The 26,599-nt window shown below is 39.1% G+C and overlaps 1 long non-coding RNA gene across 4 annotated transcripts; it reads left to right on the top strand.

Annotated features, from left to right (window-relative positions):
- The first annotated feature begins 1,323 nt into the window (after positions 1-1,323).
- LOC132694681 (uncharacterized) lies at positions 1,324-26,255 on the top strand. Of its 4 annotated transcripts, none has more exons than XR_009617434.3 (5): positions 1,324-1,397; positions 10,322-10,409; positions 10,494-10,560; positions 22,099-22,210; positions 23,971-26,255. It is a non-coding gene; the product is annotated as an uncharacterized LOC132694681 (long non-coding RNA). The 4 variants fall into 4 exon arrangements; XR_009617431.3 differs by lacking the exon at positions 1,324-1,397 and adding an exon at positions 7,984-9,447; XR_014137921.1 differs by lacking the exon at positions 22,099-22,210.
- The last annotated feature ends 344 nt before the right edge of the window (positions 26,256-26,599 follow it).

Raw genomic sequence — 26,599 nt, forward strand, 5'->3', positions numbered from 1 at the left:
ATCAAGTTCGCTGTGCTCTCAGCTGGGCTCCACAAGCTAGAGGCAGGGTGGCCTCAGGGCTTCCTTCGCCAAGACTGTGTTTTCTTTCTGCTTCCTCTTCTTGCCCTGTGACACAAGGTGCATTTCTCAAGCTGCATACTTCATAGCACAGGGCAGATTACTTCCTTGCTGTGGTTGATAACCATTTAAAGCACAAGTCGATGCTTTTCTGGTCAGCACTTGCTACCAAGCAACTTGGTTGGAACGCTAGGTCAACAAGAATTACCTAACAGAAGCAACGTTGCATAAAAACCATAATGGCCATTTTCATTGCCAAATAAATTGAGCAATGATTTTTTTACATCCTTATAACTCCTCTTGAATAACGAGTCATGCTTTTAAAAATCGGCTCTGAGAAGCAAATGACTCAGGGGCGATCTATTAACAGTCCCAGAGCCCATCCTCTTACTGTTTATCTTCTAGGGAATGATGTTATTAACTAGGCTTTGGTAGTGTGGGATCTTTGGCTGAGCTAAACTAGAATTCATGTTTGGATGTGTCTGATGCATGCATGAGCCCATATGTAGTCACCTACCTGAGGTGGTTTGTACTGAAGAAGGATACTGGACAATTAGGTTTGTGTGTGGGCTCTTGGGGAAAAACAGAACGGGTGGGGAAAAGGAAGAAGGGAGGGAGAGAAAAGCATGATGTCTCGCCATAACTTGCCTGCCTTGTTAACTTGATTTGAGCTCTCAGAGGAGAAAGGGGCTTTAGGCAGAGGCAGAAAAAGCAAATGTCAAGGAGTTTGTGAGACTTGGGGCCATTAGATCATTGTGCCAGACGACAGCAGGGGCTGTGCAGTGGGGAAGAGAATACTTTCCTTGTTCACATGGCTTCCACTAAGTATAAACTGCAGGGAGGACCAAATTGCATTGACCCTGTTGAGATAAAATGCATCCTATGGTCAAGCCTCACCATGATACCATGAGCAGAGCCCCAAAACTAAATAGTTTAATATAAGGGACATGCTTGTGCAAGGTTAATGAAATGGAAATGTGGCTGGAAGAAGGATGGGACTTAATTGACAATTGTACCAAACCTGAATTTGTCTCACTGCATGCATAAGTTGTTACATATTCAAATGGATACAAATTTTAAATGGGGTGGAGAAGGGGAAGCCAGCTAAGCAAAGGAAAGAATTACAAGAGTGTGTTGTAATGCATGCTTCTGTGTTGTAGGATTTGGGGTGATTTTTCCCCATGTCCGTATTTCCCAAAATTTTTTATGACAAGAACATAGTAGTTTTGTCATCTAAAAATTTTATTTTTATTTTAAAATATCCACAGGAAATTTCATTTTATATAAAAAAGTGAAAATATTTGACGGTGTCCTGACTGAACAAATCTTCTAAATAGACTGTAAGTAGAATCAGGAGTTTTAAATTGGCTATTGTATACTTTGAAACATAAAGTATGTTTTCTCACTTTGTTGTTGTTGTTTTCAAGCCCACACCCAACTCGGGGCTTGAACTCACAACCCTGAGATTAAGAGTTGCACGCTTTACCAACTGAGCCAGCCAAGCATCTGCCCTAAAGTATATATTCGATCAAGCTTTTTCACTTTGAATGAACATATTAACAGTTTAAGTCATGTTATTTTTGTAGTTGTTGTTACACTTTTTTTCAAAGCCTCTTCAACGCCAAAAGCAACAGTTGAAGGTATAAATCATCTAGGAAGCATTTTCAAAATGCTCATGGTCACTTAATGCCCCTTATCAGTCTGATCTTCTCTGGGCTGGGATTTTAAAAACTTCCCAAAAGATTCAAATTCCCCCTAGCCTGTGCTGTTGAAAGCCAACAGCCTATATAAGAAAGTTCAAATCACGATATGACTCTATGCCTTTCTATCTCATTTCGTTTCTCCTGGGTGAACCCTCTTCTGGTCTACAACAGGTCTGAAACATCTTGCCCTTTCTTTCCATTTTTGATGAGCTTGTTCTCCTAGCTTATTCCTTTCTTCCCTTCCTTTCCAAACCAAGCTGTCATTTAAGGCTCAGCTCTAGGCCCAAATCCGCTCTGTTCAACAAGCACTTTGGAGGGCTTAGTAAAAAATGAGTCACTGTGCTAGATACTGCTCAATGAGAAGGTTTGTAGCTACTGCCCTGGAAGAAGAACTTACTACCTGGCAGTGGGATTTGGGTAAGTACACAGATTACTACAATGCCAGACAGAATAATACTAAGTGCCACACAGGTACGAGTTGTATGAGGTGCAAAGAGGGTAGAATGAGCTTTATCCCGAAGTTGCTTTGATCTGTGTTCACTTTTTCCTGCCTTAAATTATTGTTGTACTTATTTATAGCACTAATTTTGGCCCTTATTTTCTTTTTTATGTGTGTTTTATGTGGGTGTACTCTCCTTAAATAACTTGAAATCAAAGGCAACTCTTAAATGAATTTTGTTTTCCCCCAGGGTAGCCCAAAATAGTGGGATACCTGGGTTGCATGGAATTGAATCCCAACGTAGATGGATTATCCAACAGCATGGATGATGGGAATGCAATGGCTCCACCAGGGGAATGAACTTGAAGTGCCCCACACTCTAAAAAAGAGACTTGGGGCGCCTGAGTGGCTCAGTCAGTTAACCGTCCCACTCTTGATTTCGGCTCAGGTCATGATCTTAGGGTCATGAGATGAAGCTCTGTGTCGGGCTCTGTGCTGAATGTGGAGTCTGCTTAAGACTCTCTCACTCCCGTTCTCTCTGCCCCTCCTCCCTCTTAAAAAATATAATAAAACTAAAAAAAAATAAAAAAATAAAAAAGAGACTCCACTAAGCCTTTCCAAATAAACAGTAAGCTAAGTAAAAGCAGAAAGATTGCTCTGTAACCTCCAAGACTGGTCTCCCGGTCTTCCTTTCATCCAAATTGCTTCACTAGCTTCAGATGGAGAAATTCTGATGCTCTTAAGAGAATGAGTTTGCGTTTCTATTTGTTAATGCTTTCCATGCAACACCGTTTCAAATCTTAACTTTGCCACTAACTTCAGTTTGCAGGTATATTTATCTCTTTGCCTTTGTTTTCTCCTCTATATAATGGTAATGATAATGCTAGTACCTACCTCATAGGCATTTTGTGAGTTCAGAGAACTAAAGTGATTTGACAATATCCACGTAACATAACATTTCACAAGTGCTCTCTTGATCCAGTTTTGGAGTCAGAGCTAGAAATTCTCCATTCCTCTTCCAGGTAGTTTGCTAAACCCCTACCCCAGTTACTTCCCTTGTTAGGCTCTAACACCCTTGGGTTACAGTATCCAGTATCCAACTGCCAGAGGCTCCCGGATACTAACACCCAGGGATGGCCTGATCTTTGGGCCCATGGAGTTATTCAAAATACCCAGTCCCTAGAAAGACACAAAACCTAGCTGACATCACTCTGTTGGCCATAAAAACTGTCCTTTCGGCTCTGCTGGCTGGCTCAGTCCCAGGTACAAACTGCTGTGTGACTTGCATGGCAGCCTTTTCTAGTTTGAAGCTGTGACAAAGTTCTGCCTTTTGTCCGAGGGTCACTGTGCTAAGTCTGGCCATCCAAAGAACCTATAATCATACCTGATATCATATAATTATGAAATAAATGGATACATGTAAAGCACTCAATAAATGTTACTTTTTTTTTTTTTTTTTTTTTTTTACAAAAAAATGGCTTTCTACATTCCCAATTTCTGGAGATTCTGTGTACACAAATGATGCAAGACAATTCCTTTTAAGAATTCAAACTATTGAATCTTTAGATTGGAGCTAATCTCAGTAGAAAAGTACCTTTTTGCTTTAATTTAGTTTTGACTTTATTGTATTCCAATATATCACCCCAAAATAGGCCTCTATGAAGTAAAAATTATTTTGAGCTGAAGGCAATTAAGAAGCAGTAAATGCAGAAAAAGGGCCTCCTTTTCTGCACGAAGGCAGAAAATAAATTCTCCTTTTACTGGAAACAGACTTTATTGGCACCAGAAGAGGTGACAGAGAGGGCACCAGAAGAATTTGCAAACAAAACTTGTTAAACGAATCCTTATTTAAGGAGGACAGGGACCACCTAGGTCTCGTTGGACTGTCCCCAGCCCAAACCCCTTTGTCTTATCAACTTTTCACCCATTTATTGTTTCTTTGTCCTAAAGATATAAAAGCTTCCTACTCTAGTCACTTCTCTAGGTTTTATTCTCTTGTGAAGGCTTCCATGTACGTGGAGAAATTCAACAAAATTTGTGTGCTTTTCTCCTGTTAATCTGTTTTGATCAGTTTAATTTCCAGTCCCAGCCAGGGACCTTGAGAAAGTCAAGGAGAAGTTTTTCTTCCTCTATAATATCACCATGGAAAATACAATGTATGCATCCAAAATGCAGCTTAGATATAATTTTAAAAAGTATTATGGAAAATTTTACACTTAAACAAAATCGGAATAAAAACACAGGTACCGTCACCAACTTCAATAATTTGGCCAATATTCATCCAGACCTCATATCCTCATCCCACCTAAGCTAGAGACCATTTTCTAAAAACATAATAATGCCATTATAATATATAAAAAAATTAACAGCAATTCCTTAATATCATCAACTACTCAGTTTCCGGATTTCCCCAATTACCTCCTAGATTTCTTTCTTTTTCTTTCTTTCTTTCTTTCTTTCTTTCTTTCTTTCTTTCTTTCTTTCTTTTTTTTTTTTTGTTCTTTGCATTGGGATCCGGACAGAGTCTACTCGGCATAGACTACATTTCATTAATATGTGTCTTAAGTCACTTTTAATGTATCACTTCCCTTTCATATTTTTTTCCTTACAATTTATTTGTTAGAGATACCAGGCTGCTGTCCTGTAGAGTTTCCATATTCTCACTTTTGCTGAATGGATCTATGTTGTATCAGTTAAAAAAAAAACATTGTTGAGGTCTCATTGACATAACCACACATATTTAGAGTGTACAGTTAAAGTGTACATACATTTTCACATAGTATACACATATGAAACCATCATCACTCTAAAGATAAAGAATCTATCACGTAGAAATTTCCCACCTTTCCTTAGTAATCCCTCCCTCCCACCCCTTCCAACTGTCCCATCTGGAACAACTAATCAGTTTTATGCCACTGTGATGTTCATTTTCTAGAATTCTATGTAAATGGAATCATGCAGGATGTATTCTTTTTATATGACTACTATCACTTAGCGTTCTTTGAGATCTATCCCATGTTCTTTTTTATATTGCCAAGTAATATTCCAATGTATGGATAGACCATGATTTGCTTACTCATTTACTATTTATGGACACTTGTGTTATTTCCAGTTTGAGGCTATTCTAAATAAAAATTCTGTGAACATATACACACAAGTCTTTGTGTAGACATCGGCTTCCATTTATCTTGGGAAAATAATTAGGGGTAGAATAGACAAGTTATGTGATAGATATACATTTAACTTTTTAGGAATTTGCAAACTGATTTTCAAAATGGTTGTACCATTTTACATTTCCACCAGCAGGATATGAGTATTATAGTTCCTTCATATACTAGTCAACACTTGTATGGTTAGTCTTTAATTTTAGCCTTTCTAATAGATGCGTAGTAGTATCTCACTGTGGTTTCAATTCACATTTTCCTAATGAAGAAAGATATTGAGCATCTTTTTTTTCTATTTATTTTGATTTTCTAATATTTTATAATAATATATACAATATAATATAATAATATAATAAATAATATAATATATATTATATAATATATATTATATAATAATAAATAATATAATATATTATAAATAATATAATATATATTATATAATAATAAATAATATAATATATAATATATTATATAATAATAAATAATATAATATAATAATATAATAAATACTATTTCTAATATTTTCTATATTATTTTCTATTTATTATCTATTTATTTCTGTTTATTTATAGAAATAAGTTTATTTCTACTTATTCAATTTATTTATTTATTTTGAGAGAGCACAAGCAGGGGAGGGAAAGAGAGAGTGGGGGAGATAATCCCAAGCAGGCTCTACACTGTCAGCATGGAGCTCGATGTGGAACTTGAACCCACAAACTGTGAGATCATGACCTGAGCTGAAATCAAGAGTTGGACACTTAACCTACTGAGTCACCCAGGCGCCCCGATGTTGAGCATCTTTTAATCTTCGGTGAAATATCAAATCTTTTGTTCATTTTTAAATTATTTTTGTTTCCTTGTTACTAAGTTGTTTTTTAATTGTGATAAGATCGCATAAGATCATCCTCTCAACAAATTTTTAAGTATGTGGTATGGTATTAACTTTGAGCACAACGTGGTACAGTGGATATCTACAACTTTTTCATCCTGCTTAATTGAAACTTGATACCCATTTAACAGCACCTCTCCATTTCCCCCTCTTCCCAGCTCCTGACAACCATGATTCTACTCTGTTTCTACGAGCCTATTTTACACACCTCACATGAGTGGAATTAGGCAGTATTTGTTTTTCTGTGACTGGCTTACTTCATTTAACATAATGTTCTCAATGTTCATCCCAGTTGTTGCATATGGCAGGATTTCTTCCTTTTCAAAGGCCGAATAATATTCCACTGTATGTACATTCCACATTTTGAATCCATTCAACTACAGATACATTTCGATTGTTTCCACCTCTTGGCTATTATGAATAATGCTGCAGTGAACATGGTAGTGTGAATATTTCTTGAAGATTCTGATTTCAATTCTTTTGGATAAATACCCAGAAGTAGGATTGCTGGATCGTTTGGTAGTTTGATTTTTAATTTTTTTTTTGAGGAACATCCATGCTGTTTTCCATAACTGCTGCACCATTTTACATTCCTAACACCAGTGCAGAGGGTTTCAATTTCCCCGCAATCTCACCAACACTTGCTATTTTTAATAATATCCATCCCAAGAGGTGTGAGCTGATATCTTATTGTAGTTTTGGTTTTCATTTCTTTGATGATCTGAACATCTTTTCATATAGCTCTTGGCTATTTGTATGTCTTCCTTGGAGGTATGCCTATTCAAGTTTTTTGCCCATTTTTAAATAGAGTTATGAGGTTTGTTGTTGTTGTTTTGCTATTGAGTTTCAGGAGTTCTTATATATTTTGGATATTAACCCCTTATCAGATATGTGGTTTATAAGTATTTTCCTCCATTCCATAGGATGCCTTCTCGCTATTGATTTGTTTCCTTTGCTATGCAGCTTTTAGTTTGATGTAGTTCCACAGGTATATTTGTTGCTTGTTCTTTTGGTGTCATAGTGAAGAAATTGTTACTAATACCAATTTCATGAAACTTTCCCCTTATGTTTTCTCCTGGGAGTTTTTGGTTTTAGATGTTGTGTTTAGGTCTTTAATTCATTTTACATTGATTTTTGTGTATGATATTTCCAGATATATTCTTGAATACATATTCCCAATGTGTATTCTTGGTATCCTTATCAAAAATCAATTGACTGTGTATGCATAGGTTTATTTCTGGGCTCTCCATAATCTTCCATTAGTCTATATGTCTGCCTTTATGCCAGTACCATACAGTTTTAATTACTGTAACTATGTGACATATTTTGAAATCAGAAAGCATGATGCCTCGAACTTTGTGCTTCTTTTCCAACATTGTTTTGGCTATTCAGGATCCTTTTGGATCCATATGAATTTCAGTATTGTTTTTACTATTTTTGCAAAAAGTGCCCGTGATATGGGATGTCTTTCTATTTATTTATGTCTTCCTTAATTTCTTTCATTAATGTTTTATAGTTTTCGATGTATAAGTCTTTCACCTTCTGGTTAAGTTTATTTCTAAGTATTTTATTGTTATTGATGCTATTGTAAATGGGATTTAAAAAATATTTTTTATTTAAAAAATTCTTCTAATTTTTTTATTTTTGAGAAAGAAACTGAATGTGAGTGGAGGAGGGGCAGAGAGAGAGGGAGACACAGAATCTGAATCAGGCTCCGGGCTTTGAGCTGTTGGCACAGAGCCCAAAACAGGGCTCAAACTCACAGACTGAGAGATCATGATCTGAGCTGATATCAAGAGTCTGAAGTTTAACTGACTGAGCCACCCAGTCACCCCAAGGGATTGTTTTTTAAATATCCTGTTCAGATTTCATTGTATAGAAATGCAATGTTAATTTTGTATCCTGCAACTTTATTGAATTTTTTAGTACCAACGGTTTTTCAGTGGTCTTTAGGATTTCCTACCTATAAGATAATACCATCTGCAAACAGACAAGTTTACTTCTTCTTTTCCATTTATTTCTTTTTGCCTTTTATTTCTTCTTGCCTAACTGTTCTGCCTAGGACTTCCAGTACTATGTTGAATGAAAGTGGCAAGAGCGGCCATCCTTGTCTTATTCCTGATCTTAGAGGAAGAGTTTCAGTTTTTCATTGTTGAGTATGATGTTAGCTGTGAGCTTTTCATATATAGCCTCTGTTATGTTGATGCAATTTCCTTCTACTTCTACTTTGTTGAGAGTTATTAATCATGCAAGTATGTTGAATTTTGTCAAGTGTCTTTTCTGCATCTATTGAGATGATCAGCTATTTTTTCCCTTTACCCTGTTAATGTGGTATATCACATTGATTTGGTTATGTTCAACTGAACTTGCATCCTAGGGAAAATTCCCATTTGGTTATGTATGTGATCCTTTTAATATATTGTCAAATTTAGTTTGCTTTTATTTTGTTGAGTATCTTTTCCATCTTTTCCTTTCAGCCTCTGTATGTCCTTAAAGTGAGTTTTTTGGAGACAGCATATAGTTGGATCTTTTTGTTTGTTTGTTTCCCTTTAAACAACTCTATGTACTTTGACTGGGGAGTTTAATGTATTTACATTTAAGTAATTATTGATAGAGAAGGACTTCTTATTGCCATTTTATGAATTGTGTGATATTATCTTGTAAGTCTTTTGTCCCTTCTTCTCTCTTTTGCTGTCTTCCCTTGTGGTTCATTAATTTTTAAATTTATTATTATTATTCTTTTAATAACATGCTTTGATTGCTTTCTCATTTCCTCACTTTCTTTGCTGTATTTTCTATAGGTATTTTCTTTGTAATTACCATGGAGCTTACATAAAACTTCTTAAACTTTTAACATTCTGCTTTAAGTTGACAAAAACTTCAATCACAAAACTATACCTTTATGTCTCCCCCTAAAACACTTTATGTTATTGACGTCAAATATTACAACCTTTTTTTTTTTTTTACTGTGTATCTACTTCATGTGTTTTTATAGTCATAGTTTTTTTTTGTACTTTTGTATTTTAACTTGTACACTTGAACCAAAAGTGATATATACACCACCATTACAGTATTACAGGTTCTGCATTGCTATCCATGTTTACATTTACCAGCAAGTTTTATGGTTCATTTGCTTTTGTGTTGCTGTTTAGAATCCTTTTGTTTCAAGTTGAAGAACTTCCTTCAGCATATCTGGTAAGTCTGCTTTAGAAATTTTCTCTTTGTCTTTAGCTTTTGACAGTTTGATTATAATGTGTGTCATTATGGACTTCTTCAGATTCATCTTTTTTTTTTTTTTTTTTTTTTTGGAGACTGTTGAGCTTCTTGGAGCAGAGGTCCATATCCTTCCCTAAATTTGAAAGTTTTTGAGCATTCTTTTTTAACATAGCTTTCTGGCCAATTCTCTTTCTTTTTTTCTGGGATTCCCATAGTACTGGTCCATTTGCTGGTCTACCATAAGCCCCATGAACTTTTCATTCTTCTTTTTGCTCCTCTGACTGGATAATTTCAAATGACCTTTCTGAATTCACCCCTTCTTTCTTCTGCTTGCTCATCTGCTGTTGAACCCCTCCAGTCAATTTTTCAGATCAACTGTTGTATTCTTTGGCTTCAAGTTTTCTGTTTTGTTCTTTTCTATACTTTCTGTCTCTTTGTTGAAATTCTTATTTTTTCTGTGCATCGTTAGCCTGAACTCACTGAGCATTTTTATGATAGTTATTTTGAATTCTTTGTGATATAATTCATATATCTCCATTTTATCAGGGTCAGTTTCTGGAGATTTAGCTTGTTCCTTTTGGGGGGGGGCACATTTCCCTGTTTTTCTTTGTTTTCCTTGACTCTGTTTTGGTATCATCCACCTCTCCCGATCTTCCTGGACTGGCTTCATACAGGAGGAGACTGTCACTGTCAGCCCTGCCAGAGAAATATGGGGGGTGGAGCTCTCAAATCTTCTTTGTTTATATGCCTTCCCTTCCCTTGTATGTTTAAATTCCCAGAGGGACTTGCTGGTTTCTTATTGCAGGATTTTATAATCCCTTCCTCCCGCTGATATCTGTCTGCTATACCATAGATCTTCTGGAGCAGCACACCCATGACCTTGTCCTCAGTGATCCCCAGATGTCTAGAGTATGCCAGGTCCCATCCGTGCTCAGAGATAGGTAAGACTGGAACCAGCTCTCAGGCAGTCACCTAAAAAGTCTGAATGTTGTATATATATTTCTGTCTTCTCTTTTCCTCATCAGGGATAATCTTGGAGCTGGGGATCTTCCTGATTGGGCTGTGCTGAATCATGGGTAGGAGCTTTTGTGAGTAAGTAAATGCCATTCCAAACCTTTGCCTTTATCCTCAGCAGCCACCAGTCATCTAGAGTGTGCATGGTCTCATCAACATTCTTTTTTTTTTTTAATGTTTATTTATTCATTTATTTCGAGAGAGTCCGCACCCGCATGTGTGCGTGAACAAGGGAGGGGCAGAGAGAGGAAGAGAGAGAATCCAAAGCAGGCTCCATGCTGTCAGTGTAGAACCTGACCCGGGGCTTGATTTCACGAATCGTGAGATCATGACCTGAGCCGAAATCAACAGTCTGGCACGTAACTGACTGAGTGAACCAGGTGCCCCTCATCAACATTCTCAGAAGCAATCAGGTAAGACAGAAGCCAGTCCCTTGGACACTCCTGCAAAAGTTAGAATGTTGGTTGCAAGGTCCACCTCTCCCTCCTCAGAGAGCAAAGCTAGGATATGAGGATTTCTACTCGCTCACAGTACACTGAGCCAGGAGGAGGGTCTATGGCAAATGTGTACATGCTAGTCCAAACTGCTGCCTGCATGCCAGTTCCAATAAGGGGCTGCCTCTTTTCTCAGTGGCTCCCAGTCTGGGGCCCTCACCTGTTATTGCTCAAGTTCAGGTAAGACAGAAACCAGTCTCTTGGGCAGTCTTCAGAAAAGTGAGAATGTTGGATGTATCATCCAGTCCTTTTCTTCCCTCCCCAGGAACAAGTTGGGATGAGGGTTTCCTCCCAGCTGGGCAGTGCTGTGCCAGAGGGGAAGGATCATGGTGACTTGAGTTTTCCCACTGGCTTTGATGTGGATGCTTTTGCACTCGCTCATGGTGCAGGAGCCTCTCATCCGGTTCCTGGATTTCTCACAAAGGGAATTTGTCTGTGTATTATGAATTGAATTGATGGGTCTGTGGGAGGAAGGAGGGTCCAGAGTTTTCTGCCATCTTGCTGATGTCACTCAGTATTAATTCTTCTTACTGAGTTTTGAGAGTTCTTTATATATTACAGATATAAGACTTTTTACTAGATATCTGATTTGCAAATATTATCTTGAAGTCTATGGTTTACCTTTTCATTTTTGTTAACAGTGTCTTGAAAGAGCAGAAGGTCTTAATTTGTATGAAGTCCAATGTTTTCATCTATAAATGTTCTATATTTAGGTCTACAATCTTTTTTGAATTATTTTTTGTTACACGATGCAAGATACTGATGAATATTTTTCCTTCCTCCTTCTTCTTCTACTTCCCCTACCCTTTACCCCTCCCTCATTTGTTTATTTCTTTTTTGTCCAACCCCTTCAGTGTAGTTATGCCATTCACCCGTGATACATTTAAATAGTTTTATTGTTGTTGTTATCCTGGTTTTAGTATGGTCTCCCTCCTCAATCCTGGTTGATTTAAATTACATGTATTCTCTGAGTAGATGAAACACTAACATGGTTCTCAAATTCAGAAAACAGAAAGTTACACCCACAGAAGTGTTACATCTCCCCTCCCCTCCCTTCTACCTGCTCCAATTCCCACATTTTTTATAACCCATTCCCATATACTCCCTATAGAGAACCAGTCTTCTAAGGTTTTGGTTTATCCTTCCTGTTTCTTTTTCACAAATAAGCTGATATGTGTATATTTTATTTTTCCTTCTTTTTAACGGAAAGCTATCATACTAAATACTCTTTTACACATTGCTATTTTCGCTTAAAAATGCATCCACAACTGTTCATAGAGACCATCATTTCTTACAGCATTTTCTGGATGGCCACAATTTATTCCACAGTTTCCAACGTGTGGGCATTTAGGTTGTTTCCAGTGTTTTTGCAATTACAAACAACACGGCAATGTGCATATGTATTGGAGGTGTATCTTCAATGGAAGACTGTTGGAGGTGTATCTTCAGTGTAAATTCCTAGCGGTGGGATTGCTGGGTCAAAAAGTAAGTCCACATGTAGTTTTGTTATCCTAACTTGTGTGCCAGGGCCTCCTCTAAGAGAGTGTACCAGTTTGTATTTCCACCACCCAATAAGAGAATGCCTCCTTCCACAAAGTCTTGTCAACAGAATAGGTGACAATCTGATGGTATTTTTTTTTTTTTGCCCTACAAAATTTTGTATCTTTGCATAGTCACATTTATAAATATTTAATTTATTGCCTCTGGATTTTGATCATTTAATAATTTTTATAATTTCAAAGCTTTCCCGACAGTAATTTTCTTTCTTTGCTCTTTTTTCTTTTAGAGAGAGAGGGAGAAAGGGAGTGCATGAGTGGGGGATGGGGGCAGAGGGAGAGGGAGAGGGAGAGAGAAAATCCCAAGCAGGCTCCATGCTCAGTGTGGAGCCCTCCTTTATACTAATGTTAAAAAAATCATTTGTGTTTTGTTCTAATACTTGTATGGCTTCCTTTTTTACTTTTATTTTCCTAATACATTTGAAGCTTATTCTTGTGTACCGCATTAGGCAGGGATATCATTTTATTTTTTTCCCAAATGGTCAAACAGTTGTCCCAGCATCATTTATTACCCAGTGGTAATAAATGGTCCATCTTTATCCTACACTAATTTCTATGTGTACTTGAGTTTATTCTATTCCATTGGTCCATCTATTTATGTTCCAATCCCCACACTTGAAATTATAGAGCCTTTACACTGTATTTTAATATTTGGTTGAGCTAGTCCCCTTCGTTTTTGTTTCTTTTTGTGTTTCCCTATCTATTCTTGCATGTTTATTTTTTTCATATGAACGTTAGTAAAAACTTATCTAACTCCATAAAACTTTTGTTGATATTTTATTGAAATGGTGTTCATTTTATGTTAGTTTAGGAAGGACTAATTTCCTTATGGTGTTGAGTCATCTTATGTTTCCAATACTTTTTACCATTTCAGTAGCAAGTCATATTGACACTCTCATTCACGAAACACTTACTGTACATTTAACATGCTTCAGGTACTGTGCTAGGCATTGGAGACGTGGTGAGTAAAATAGCTTTAGATTTCACATAAATAGATGAATGAAAGCACATGGGTCTCCATTAGAGTTAAACTATACATGTCAGCATAACTAAGTCTTTAGTTCTGTGCTGTTTAATCTGGGGAAGGTTTGCTATGGTTCTATTTTATTTCACACTTTTCTAAACTAACCTCTTTGCATTATAATGGTTTGCTTCGAAAAGGACTGAATTGGCATCACTGGGTTACAGAAGCTTTAAGAGGACAACCTTGCATCACAGTGGACCTACTTAGGCATTCTTAATGGCATCACAATTACCAGTTCAACCCAGCTGACTACCTGCATGAATCCAGCTGTCTGTCTGTTTGTGCTTCCATTCCACTATCTGAACCTCTGATGGAGGAAACCAATCAGGCGAAAAGCTTGGTGCCATTAGGCGTTCATAAATCTCAACCCAGAATGAACCCTCATCTCTGCCTAGCCATGCTATTGTTTCTTTGGTCAGTTTGCTTTCTCCCTTCCACAAAGATTACTTCAAACTCCCTTTACTCTCTTCCCTCTAACAACTTTACATAAGCATCTGGATTTCCACCCATCTCTGTTCTAGCCTGTTACAGTAAAGGAGTGTTTCCTCCCATTTAGCTAAGATCAATCTCTCCAACAGTGTCAGATCCTCCCGTCTTCTTTCCCTTTCACTCCTAACTCAGCCTCATGCTGTCACCTATTTATTCCCTCTTCCCTGTCTGTGGCCTCTCGATTCTTTTGCAAAACAAACAAACCTCCTGAAACCCATCATTAAAAACAAAGCCAACAAAATCCTTCATCTTATTTTCCCTTCTAAAAATGGCCATATGTCTCTCCTCCTCTTCACAGCCTAATTTCTTAAGTCAGATGATTTTGTAAGGGTAAATAGAGACAATCCTCATGGATGCAGAAGCGTACAGTTATTGAGAAGTGGAAGAGCTTGAAGAAAACATGGAGATAGCTGTAGACTTCCACAGGGTACCTGGGCTGTGTGGCTAGATTTAATCTGAGGGGCCGTAGGTATGCTTGCCTGTGGTGAACTAGGCAATATGAACAATATGGCATAAGTGTGGGTCTGGAATCAGTTTCTTTACTTGAACATTTTAAATGACAACATTTACTTTGCAGCATTGTTGTGGGGATTAAATGAGCTAATGGGTATAAAGCTACTTACCATGGTACATGCCCAGTAAATTTTACCTATCATTATATTTGTAATTGTAATTATGTTGTCAGATGGGCAGATGTGTGCAACCAAATTTGAAAGCCTACCTATTCAATACAGAAATAAATATCAAGTCACACAGCTGTCTTTGAACTACATGTGGGCTAGTGCTTTAGACATTCATTCCTTTATTCATAAAGGAACATGCATCAGAAACTTTGCTAGGTGTTAGGGATTACAAAGAAGAATAAGACAAAATCTGCTTTCAATGATCTCTCAGGGCAGTCAAGGCATAAGCATGTAATTATAGTGTGGTAAGTGCAGTGATTGATCAACACAAGGTATTTTGGGAGTTGAAAGAAGGAAGCGTACAGCCTGGGGTGAGGTACATCAAGTCTGGAGCTGGTTCTTAAAGTGAGTAGATAGATGTTAGCAGAAGAAAGAGAGGAGGAAAGCAGGGAAAAGATTTTAAAGTCCCTCTGTCTATGCAGTTCAACTCAAAGACTCTGGAATTTCATGCGTTGCTTAATTTAAAAAAATTTTACTACTAAAAAGTTATTTGTAACTCATTGGCCTATTTGAATGATATGTAAAGAACAAGGTATTACACGATAATAGGAGGATGAGTCAAAACTTTATTGCTTTGGGAGTGGAACATACCAGGAATTGCTGTAGGCAGAGTGACACAACATATTTTAAGGAACCCGATGGCTGGGAGCCCAGATATGCTACTACCACTGATGGAATTGCCTAGATGATGTCACCATGGTTTTCAGCTTTAATGGTGCAGAAACTTGATTGTCAACTAATAAGAGATGACCAATCTCTTGAGGCCTAATTCAATTTAAAAATAAGATATAGGGGCATCTGTGTGGTTCAGTTGTTTGTCTGACTTTGGCTCAGGTCATGATCTCAGTTCATGAGTTCGAGCCCTGCGTCAGGCTCTGTGCTGACAGCTCAGAACCTGGAGCCTGCTTCAGATTCTGTGTCTCCCTCTCTCTGCCCCTTCCCTGCTTATGCTGTCTCTCTCTGTCTCTCAAAAATAAGCTTTAAAAAAAGTAATAAAAAAATGAGAGATAAATTTATAAGCTACAATGCATTCACTAACAATAGGAAATATGAAATTTGCACAAACTGAAATACTCACCCTGTCATGAGTGGTACATTTCCTTCATACAGACATGCTAAATACTTGTCTCCTGGGATCCTGAAATCAGAACAAAAGGAGTTAGCTAGTGGGCATCTGTCTGGTTCACACAAGCAGCAAGGGAAAAAAAGTCCCTAACCTACAAGGGAAGACAGATCAGGTTTACAGCAGACCTATCCACAGAAACTTGGCAGGCCAGAAAGGAGTGGCAGGATATATTCAATGTGCTGAATCAGAAAAATATGCAGCCAAGAATTCTTTATCCAGCAAGGCTGTCATTCAAAATAGAAGGAGACATAAAAAGTTTCTCAGACAAACAAAAATTAAAGGAGTTTGTGACCACTAAACCAGCCCTGCAAGAAATTTTAAGGGGGACTCAATGAGGGGAGAAAAAAAATGAAAATAAATAAATAAAAAAATACCAAAAGCAACACAGATTAGTAAGGACCAGAGAACACCAGAAACTCCAACTCTACAAGCATCATAATGGCAATAAATTAATATCTTTCACTACTCACTCTAAACGTCAATGGACTCAATGTTCCAATCAAAAGACATAGGGTAACAGAATGGATAAGGAAACAAGATCCATCTATATGCTGTTTACAAGAGACCCACTTTAGACCGAAAGACACCTTCAGATTGAAAATAAGGGGATGGAGAACCATCATGCTAATGGTCAACAAAAGAAAGCTGGAGTAGCCGTACTTATATCAGACAATCTAGACTTGAAAATAAAGACTGTACCAAGAGATGCAGAAGGGCATTATATCATAATCCAGGGGTCTATCCATCAAGAAGACCTAACAATTGTAAATATTTATGTGCCCAAATATATATATATATTTAAACACCCAAATATATAAATCAATTAATCACAAACATAAAGAAACTCATTGATAGCAATATCATAATAGTAGGAGACTTCAACACCCCACTCACAGCAATGGACAGATCATCTAATCAAAAAATCAACAAGGAAACAATGGCTTAGAATGACACACTGGACCAGACGGACTTAACAGATATATTCAGAACATTTCATTCTAAAGCAGCAGAATACACTTTCTTCTCCAGTGCACATGGAAGGTTCTCCAGAATAGAACATATACTGGGACACAAATCAGCCCTAATAAGTACAAAAACATCGAGATCATACCATGCATATTTTCAGACCACAAGGCTATGAAACTCGAAATCAACCACAAGAAAAAATTTGGAAAGGTAACAAATACTTGGAGACTGAAGAACATCCTACTAAAGAATGAATGGGCCAACCAAGAAGTTAAAGAGTAAATTAAAAAGTATATGGAAGTCAATGAAAATGATAACACCACAACCCAAAACCTCTGGGACACAGCAAAGGTGGTCATAAGAAGAAAGTATGTAGCAATCCAGGCCTTCCTAAAGAAGGAAGAAAGATCTCAGGTACACAACCTAACCTTACGCCTTAAGGAGCTGGAGGAAAAAGAACAGCAAATAAAACCCCAAACCAGCAGAAGACAGGAAATAATAAAGATTAGAGCAGAAATTAATGCTATTGAAACCAAAAAAACAGTAGAACAGACCAATGAAACCAGAAGCTGGTTCTTTGAAAGAATTAACAAAATTGATAAAGCACTAGCCAGTCTGATCAAAAAGAAAAAGGAAAGGACCCAAATAAATAAAATCAAGAATGAAAGAGGAGAGATCACAACCAACTCAGCAGAAATAAAAACAATAATAAGAATATTATGAAAAATTATATGCTAATAAAATGGGCAATCTGGAAGAAATGGACAAATTCCTAGAAACATATACACTACCAAAACTGAAACAGGAAGAAATAGAAAATTTGAACAGACCCATAACTAGTAAGGAAATTGAATTAGTTATCAAAAATCTCCCAAAAAACAGAGTCCAGGGCTAGATGGATTTCCAGGGAAATTCTACCAAAGGAATTCTACTTTAAGGAAGAGTTAACACCTATTCTCTTGAAGGTGTTTCAAAAATTAGAAATGGAAGGAAAACTTCCAAACTCTTTCTATGAAGCCAACATTACCTTGATTCTAAAACCAGAGACCCCACTAAAAAGGAGAACTATAGACCAATTTCCCTGATGAATATGGATGCAAAAATCCTCAACAAGATATTAACCAACCGGATTCAACAATACATTAAAAAAGTTATTCACCATGACCAAGTGGAATTTATACCTGGGATGCAGGGCTGGTTCAATATCTGCAAAACAATTAATGTGATTCATCACATCAGTAAAGAAAGGACAAGAACCACATGATCCTCTCAATAGATGCAGATTGAGACAAAATACAGCATCGTTTCTTGATACCCTCAAGAAAGTAGGGAGAGAAGGAGCATACCTCGAGATCATAAAAGCCATAAATGAATGACCCAATGCTAATATCATCCTCAATGGGGAAAAACTGAGAGCTTTCCCCCTAAGGTCAAGAACAAGATAGGGATGTCCACTCTCATCACTGTTATTCAACACAGTATTGGAAGTCTTAGCCTCTGCAATCAGACAACACAAAGAAATAAAAGGCATCCAAATCGGCCAGGAGGAGGTCAAACTTTCACTCTGTGCAGATGACATGATACTCTATATGGAAAACCCAAAAGATTCCATCAAAAAACTGCTAGAATTGATTCATGAATTCAACAAAGTTGCAGGATATAAAATCAACACACAGAGATTGGTTGCATTCCTATACACCAACAATGAAGCGACAGAAAGAGAATCGATCCAATTTACAGTTGCACCAAAAACCATAAAATACCTAGGAATAAATCTAACCAAAGCGGTGAAAAATCTATACATTGAAAACTATCAAAAGCTAATGAAAGAAATTGAAGAAGACACAAAAAAAAAAATAGAAAAAGGTCCCATGCTCCTGGATAGGAAGAACAAATATTGTTAAAATATCGATACTACCCAAAGCAATCTACATATTAAATGTAATCCTTATCAAAATAACACCAGAATTCTTCACAGAGCTAGAACAAATAATCCTAAAATTTGTATAGAACCAGAAAAGACCCCAAATAGCCAAAGCAATCTTTAAAAAGAAAACCAAAGCAGGAGGCATCACAATCCCAGACTTTAAGCTATACTACAAAGCTGTAATCATCAAGACAGTATGGTACTGGCACAAGAACAGGCACTCAGATCAATGGAACAGAATAGAGAACCCAGAAATGGGCCCACAAACATATGGCCAACTAATCTTTGACAAAGCAGGAAAGAATATCCAATGGAATAAAGACAGTCTCTTCAGCAAGTGGTGCTGGGAAAACTGGACAGCGACATGCAGAAGAATGAACCTGGACCACTTTCTTACACTATACACAAAAAGAAACTCAAAATGGATGAAAGACCTAAAGGTAAGACAGGAAGCCATCAAAATCCTCAAGGAGAAAGCAGGCAAAAACCTCTTTGAACTTGGCCGCAGCAACTTCTCACTCAACACGTCTCCGGAGGCAAGGGATACAAAAGCAAAAATCTACTGGAACCTTGTCAAAATAAAAAGCTTCTGCACAGCAAAGGAAACAATCAGCAAAACTAAAAGGCAACCGACAGAATGGGAGAAGATATTTTCAAATGACATATCAGATAAAGGGTTAGTTTCCAAAATCTATAAAGAACTTATCAAACTCAACACCCAAAAAACAAATAATCCAGTGAAGAAATGAACAAAAACATAAATAGACAATTCTCCAAGGAAGACATCCAGATGGCCAACCAACACATGAAAAATGCTCAACATCATTCATCATCAGGAAAATACAAATCAAAACCACAATGAGATACCACCTCACTCCTGTCAGAATGGCTAACATTAACAACTCAGGCAACAACAGATGTTGGCAAGGATGTGGAGAAAGAGGATCTCTTTTGCATTGTTGGTGGCAATGCAAGCTGGTGCAGCCACTCTGGAAAATAGTATGGAGTTTCCTCAAAAAACTAAAAATAGAACTACCCCACGACCCAGGAATTGCACTACTAGGCATTTATCCACGGGAAACAGGCATGCTGTTTTGAAGGGACAGATGTACCCCCATGTTTATAGCAGCACTATCAACAATAGCCAAAGTATGGAAAGAGCCCAAATGTCCTTTGATGGATGAATGGATAAAGAAGATGTGGTATATATGTACAATGGAGTATTACTCGGCAATCAAAAAGAATGAAATCTTGCCATTTGCAACTATGTGGATGGAACTGGAGGGTATTATGTTAAGTGAAATTTGTCAATCAAAGACAAAAATCATATGAACTCACTCATATGAGGACTTTAAGAGACAAAAGAGATGAACATAAGGGAAGGGAAACAAAAATAATATAAAAACAGGGAGGGGGACAAAACAGAAGAGACTCATAAATATGGGGAACAAACAGAGGGTTACTGGAGGGGTTGTGGGAGGGGGGATGGGTAAAGGGCACCTTAATGGGTAAGGGGCACTAAGGAATCTACTCCTGAAATCATTGTTGCACTATATGCTAACTAATTTGGATGTAAATTTTAAAAAATTAAAAATTAAAAATAATAAAAAAATAAAAAACAAAAGAAGAAAAAAATGAATAAACATTTAAAAATTAATAAAAAAATAACAGATAAATTTATAAGCTACAATGCATTCACTAACAATAAGAAATATGAAATTTGCACAAACTGAAATACTCACCCTGTCATGAGTGGTACATTTCCTTCATACAGACATGCTAAATACTTGTCTCCTGGGATCCTGAAATCAGAACAAAAGGAGTTAGCTAGTGGGCATCTGTCTGGTTCACATAAGGGTCTGAGCAACATGAGCTCAATTTCCTGTTCTGATTGCTCAAAAACTTAGTCTATTTGGTTTCATATATACACAAATTCTCACTGTTGGTTATTTGAAAGATGAGATCTGGACACAGAGGCAGGTCTTGGGCTGATAAGTGTGTGGTGAGAATGCATTCTGGAATAGGCACAAACAGCGCATATTCAGGCAGTGCCATGAACTGAAGTCATGCTAAGGCTTCAGGGGAAAGAAATTACCATGGGAGAGCATACGTGCTAAATAATCAGTGCACTATTGGGGCACCTGGGTGGTTCAGTTGGTTAACACCCCACTCTTGACTTCAGCTCAGGTCATGATCCCATGGTTGGTTTGTGAGTTTGAGCCCCATTACAGGCTCTGCACTGGCAGTGTGGAGCCTGCTTGGGATTCTCTCTCTCTCTCTCTCTCTCTCTCTGCGCCTTCCCAGCTCATGCTCTCTTTGTCTCTCTCTCAAAATAAATAAATAAACATTTAAATAAATAAATAAATAAATAAATAGTGCACTGTGGCTATGAGAGTGGAATATCTCTGAATCTGTGAGAGCCAGATAAATTATATTAACATAAATTCAGAGTATTATTCATATTATCCACTTACGTAAAATAATTAGGTATATATGCATAGAAACAAGGTATTAAAGTATACATAAAACATTATGAGTGGCTTTCCTATATAAAGAAACTTCTATGGAAACATGAGTGTTCTTTCTTTTCTTTGTGCTTTATCTATGATTTCAAAATTATCCCAAATAAAGATGAGCTACTTATGCAATCAGGTAGCTACTACCTTATTGATAGAAAAAGTTAATTAAAAATTAGTTAGAATTAGTTATAAAATTCATTAAAAATTAGAAAAAAGACTGAAGGTCTTCCATACTCCCTAGAACAACAGTTATTGGTGTAGCTTGGATGATATTTGATATCAACAAGACCACAGGAAACACTGTGGAGGAGAGTGGAAAGGGGGACCACTCAGAAGAGTATAAGAAGGGCAATGGTGCTGAGGAATTTGGGCTAAAAACTGGAAGGGACTATTTTTAGTAGAGGAATTTTAAGTGCCCCTCCCACTGGCACAGCCAGCACCAAAAATATTTATCTTGCATGGGATGATCATAATGTGGGCATGAATGATCAGAGGAGCAAGTGCCAATGTAATCAATCTCTCATCGGTTAGGAACTCCGGCGGCTGGTCCCAGACTCCTTTGGTGGTTGCCTTGGACACTGTGTAGAACACACAGGACATGCTGTTGCTGCATTAAACCAACTCACTTTATTTCAAGGGCAATCCAGAGTCTGTAGCAACATGTCATCCTGCCTGGGTGCAATGGCCCCAATCTTTCTGTGCACCCAATCTCCTGTATCTACGGAAGGGTCAGTTGCTAGGGCTCTATGGCAGTATATCGGGGTTCTACCCCCTTCTAGTGCTAGGACCAAAATTCCAGGGGCACTCTGTCTTTCTGTTGTCTCTGTCACAGTGCCTGACCCAGCCCTTCTGGAGTCACAGACACATCTAACTCAAATGCTGGCCCTGCTTTGGGGATGCCCAGAGCTTTCATCTGCTTCACTAGTACTTTTGTCTTCTCAAAGGTTCTTGCTGCTTTGATTCCCTTTCTTTTCTAGGCAGGATAAGGAATAGAGGCACTGTGTCAAGTGGGGAATGAACGTTCTCTAAAACCACCAAATCCCTACAAAGGCTCGTACTTCTTTCACACTTAAAGGGATTGGATGGGCTCACAACCTAGCGATCACAGCTTCCGAGACAACACGTGTCTTCCCTGACCAAATGACTCCCAAGACTTTATGGTAGTGCCTGGGCCTTGAATTTTCTGTAGGTTCACTGTCTATTCTCTCCCTTGTAAGTGTATCACCTGCAAGGTGTCCTGCAACAAGCATATCTTTGCATGTTAACATTATATCGTCAATGTCATGGGCCCATTGTACTGATGAGGGGAAGGAGAATAGCGACAGATCTTGGGCTACTTGGAGAAGTCCTTGAAAGTTCCATTGTTGTCCCCCCCCCCCCCCCACCGCCATGTGAAGGCAGATTAATCTTGTGACTCAGGTGCCAGGGGGTTTCTGAAAAAGACATTTGCTAAGTGCAGCATAGCATGATACACTCTAGGACCCTGGCCAAGGTATCTAAGATGGTGGCGATGTTGGGAACAGCTGCATGGATGGGGGCACTGTCTTGTTCAGTTCTCAGTATTCCGCTGTCATCTGCCATGAAGGTTACTTACAGATCTTACTGGGCTATGGAAAGCATGATGAGCAGGAAGTATGATACTCACTCTGAGCAGTTCCTGGATAAGTTTCTCTTATCTCCTTATGCCCCCAGGGAACTTATATTGTTTGACTGTTACCACCCCTTATGGGGGTGGCAGGCTTACCAGTTCCCAGCTGGCATTTCCTGTCAGCACTTATTTGATTACTGTAACTACAGGTGGAATTCAGCAATACAGGTTTGCAGATTGACTTTGGAGGGTATGAATGCCCAATATGTTCTCTGGTATTGGGGAGGTAAAAATCTCATGTTCTTGGGCAGGGGTGGAGAACACCCAATTGCAGTGTCAAAAAGACCTTTCTGACCATAACTATTTGCCCTCCTTAATTATCAATGGTGTGAGGGGCCAGGCAACTTCTGATGGTTACCATGTATTAGAGTACATTCAGCTCCAGGGTCTACCAGAGTTTACCCTTTGTTTATTTCTGGAGGACCAGTGAATAGTGAGCTCTATACGAGGCTTCTGGTCACCTCTACTGACCCTCACCTGGAGGTAATCTTGGCTTGCATCCTATGCCCAGGGCATTGGGAGGCACCCACCGTAAATAAGACTGTATTCCTAAAGCCTCTGTTGGAGCAGGTGGGGCATCAGGGACGGTAGAGGCAGATGGGGCAGGTCTGAATTGTTCAGGCTTTAAAGCTTCCCATACGACATCCAACACAGCATTGGGTTATTGGTCTATCTGTTCAGATGGGATCCCCGCAGCAGTGAGGTCAAACCACATTTCATTCAGGTTACTTTCATAGGATCCTTTACAGCCTTTTGGCTCTTCCAGCTCCCTCTCTGTTTTGGGTCTTCTCCACAGCCCATCCTCATTCCTGGCATTTGTCAGTCCCCTTCAGATCAGCAATGAATCAGCCAACATCATAAACGTTTGTCCCATGACTGGGCTCAGCACAGACATCAGCATCCCATACTGGGTGCTGGAGCAGAATAGAGAATCTTAGTTTTCATTCCTGCAATGCATGTGGGCCTGATTAGGGCCTTCAAAGACAGGGGCATAGATGATGGTCTGTTTCATTTCCAATTCTCTAAGAATTTTCTTTTCTTTTTCTTTTCCAACAGATCCTGCCTCAGGTTTATTTGTGCAACTAGCACAGAAAGATACCAGCCCCTGCAGATAGAAGCCCAGGGTAACACCAGTCCTTCTGTCCTCACATTGGCAGACAGAAGCCTCCATATTAGAGCATTTATCAGGGACCTGGCACCTCCAGCTACATCTGGGGCCAGAGCCACAACCTGGGCCTTGGTTTGAACCTTGGCCTTGGCCTTTGGTTGGTAGAGCCTGAGACCTTGGCATTACAGGCATGATCACATTTCCAGAGCATGGGGTGAGTGATGTAAGCAAGTTGATTGAGCTTGCGGCTGCCAACCTTTGGGATCACGGGCTTGTCAAGGGCATTGATAGCCTCAGCACATACAGCCATGGCCTTGGCATTACTGGCCTCCATCTCCTTTAGCCCTTCTTGTTGTGCTTTCTGGCAAAGCACATGTTCCTCAGGAACTTGGGGTCCACTCCCTTAAGAGATTCATATCTTTGGGGCACCTAGGTGGCTCAGTTGGTTAAATGTTCGAGTTTGGCTCAGGTCATGATCTCATGGTCTGTGAGTTTGAGCCCCACATTGGACTCTGTGCTGATAGCACAGAGCCTGGAGCCAGCTTTGGATTCTGTGTCTCCTTCTCTGCCCCTCCCCGGCTCAACTCTCTCTCAAAAATAAATAAACATTAAAAAAAAGAGACAGGGATATTCATATCTTTGTGACTGGGGTTTCTTCACTTCTGTGCAATTTTTGTGACTGGTTGTGTGTGGTGTGGTTCTTGCATTGGGCAATTTCTGTACTGAAGCCCGGAACTCCTGAAGCACCTGGGACCGGAAGAGAAAGAGGAAGTTCTAAGAACTTCTTGTACTTCCTGTAGAGATTTCCAGGGTCCCTGGTGCCCAAAGAGGCCTCCTCATTGGGCTGAGCTTCCCTGCAGGCTAGAATAACCCAATCAACAAGGGAGTGAGTACCTTGAACCCCTGAGTACCATGCAGGTGCTGCCAGAGAGCAGCGAATGTGGTTGATGTTGCTCATTTTCTCATCCTCCTGCCCAGTCAGAGAAATCCCATGGCCCCTTCATCTCATAGCTGTGCTAGCCACACCTGGATACTTTCCCGGGCCTTTTTCAGGAACTTGGAAGCTATCCCAATAAGCTTAGGGGGAGTATCTTCTCTCTTCATGAATGTTTCCTGAACTGGGGGCTCCCTGGGGGCTGGGGTTGCTGTTGCTGGGCTTTTGCTTTCCTTTGTGTTTGGGGTTCGAAGGCAGGGGACAGTACATCCGCTTCACTGTTAGTCACCACATCCTGCTCTTCACTCTGCTCACCTCCCGAGGGATTCTCTTTGCCCCCAGTGAGCTACATGCAGTTTCTCAAACAAGTGCATTAAGACAACCAGCGTTTTCGAGGTGTCCCCATACTCACGTGTGGTCCACAAGCCTCTAATCCATGGGACGCCATGCCCCGCACGCAGAAATTGATGGCCAACTCAGGATTGTTCTGTAGAATGCCTCTCTCCCAAGGCCCATTTCTTTAGTGTCCTGGCTGGCTCAACAGTTAGTTCACAACCCCATCCGAGCTTCCCAGGTGAAATCTGAAACTGGCCTTGCAAGCAGAAAGAAAGGGGAAACCAGAGAAAGAGGCAGGCCACTCCAGGTCGGTGGGTGGCAGGTTTAATAAACAAGGGAACTTACATATGAGGCTTGTCCTGAGGAGCAAGTTAATCCCTGCACCACCAGCTAGATCTTAGAAGTTTATATGGAGGCTTTACCTGGGCTCAGTCATGTACACCATGCGGGTGTTCTCATCACCACCTATCTCAAGGCCGTGTCCTTGGGGAAGCTTCTGGAAGTGGGGAAGGCCAGCGGAGTGTATATTCCAAGGACAGGATTGGAGGCGAGGAGCCTCCGACTGCCGGGTCCAGCTCATGGGTCAACCTGCAGTCACGTCCTCTTGCTGACCTCCTCCAACAATATCTTGCAGAGAATTGACAGTATAGACATACGATGGCATTAAATAAGTTTCAGTAACAAACAGGTAATGACAACCTCCCCCAAACATTTAAGAATTTTAAAAACACACATTTAATAACTCATGGGCGGCAGAAGAAATAATAAGCAAACTTTGAAAATACTTAGAACTCAATGATACTGAAAATACTACTTCTCACATCTTGTGGGATCCAGCCATTAATCGTTTATGCCTCTGCTTCCCTCAGGGAGGCTGTGGGGTGGGGCTCTCACTGCACACTAGGCATGTTACTTAGGCCATAGCATGTTTCTTTTCTATCTTATTTATGTTCATTTATGAAATAGAACTCAATACCCATTACTTTGTTATATATATTTTTAATGTTTATTTTTGAGAGAGAGAGAGACAGACAGACAGAGCTCAAGTGGTGGAGGGGCAGAGAGAGGGAGACACAGAATCCCAAGCAGGTTCCAGGCTCTGAGCTGTCAGCACAGAGCCCAATGCGGGGCTCGAACTCATGAGCTGTGAGATCATGACCTGAGCTGAAGTCGGACGTTTAATCAACTGAACCACCCAGGTGCCCCTTACTTTGTTATATTTTTAAGGGCCAATTACCCTGTTGGATTCTGGTTTCAGTGAGAAGTTGTTTGACAATATATGACTGTTGTAATTTCCCCCTCGATGT

This window comes from Panthera onca, chromosome B4 (assembly GCF_046562875.1).
Source record: "Panthera onca isolate mPanOnc1 chromosome B4, mPanOnc1 haplotype 2, whole genome shotgun sequence".
Lineage (NCBI taxonomy): Eukaryota > Metazoa > Chordata > Mammalia > Carnivora > Felidae > Panthera > Panthera onca.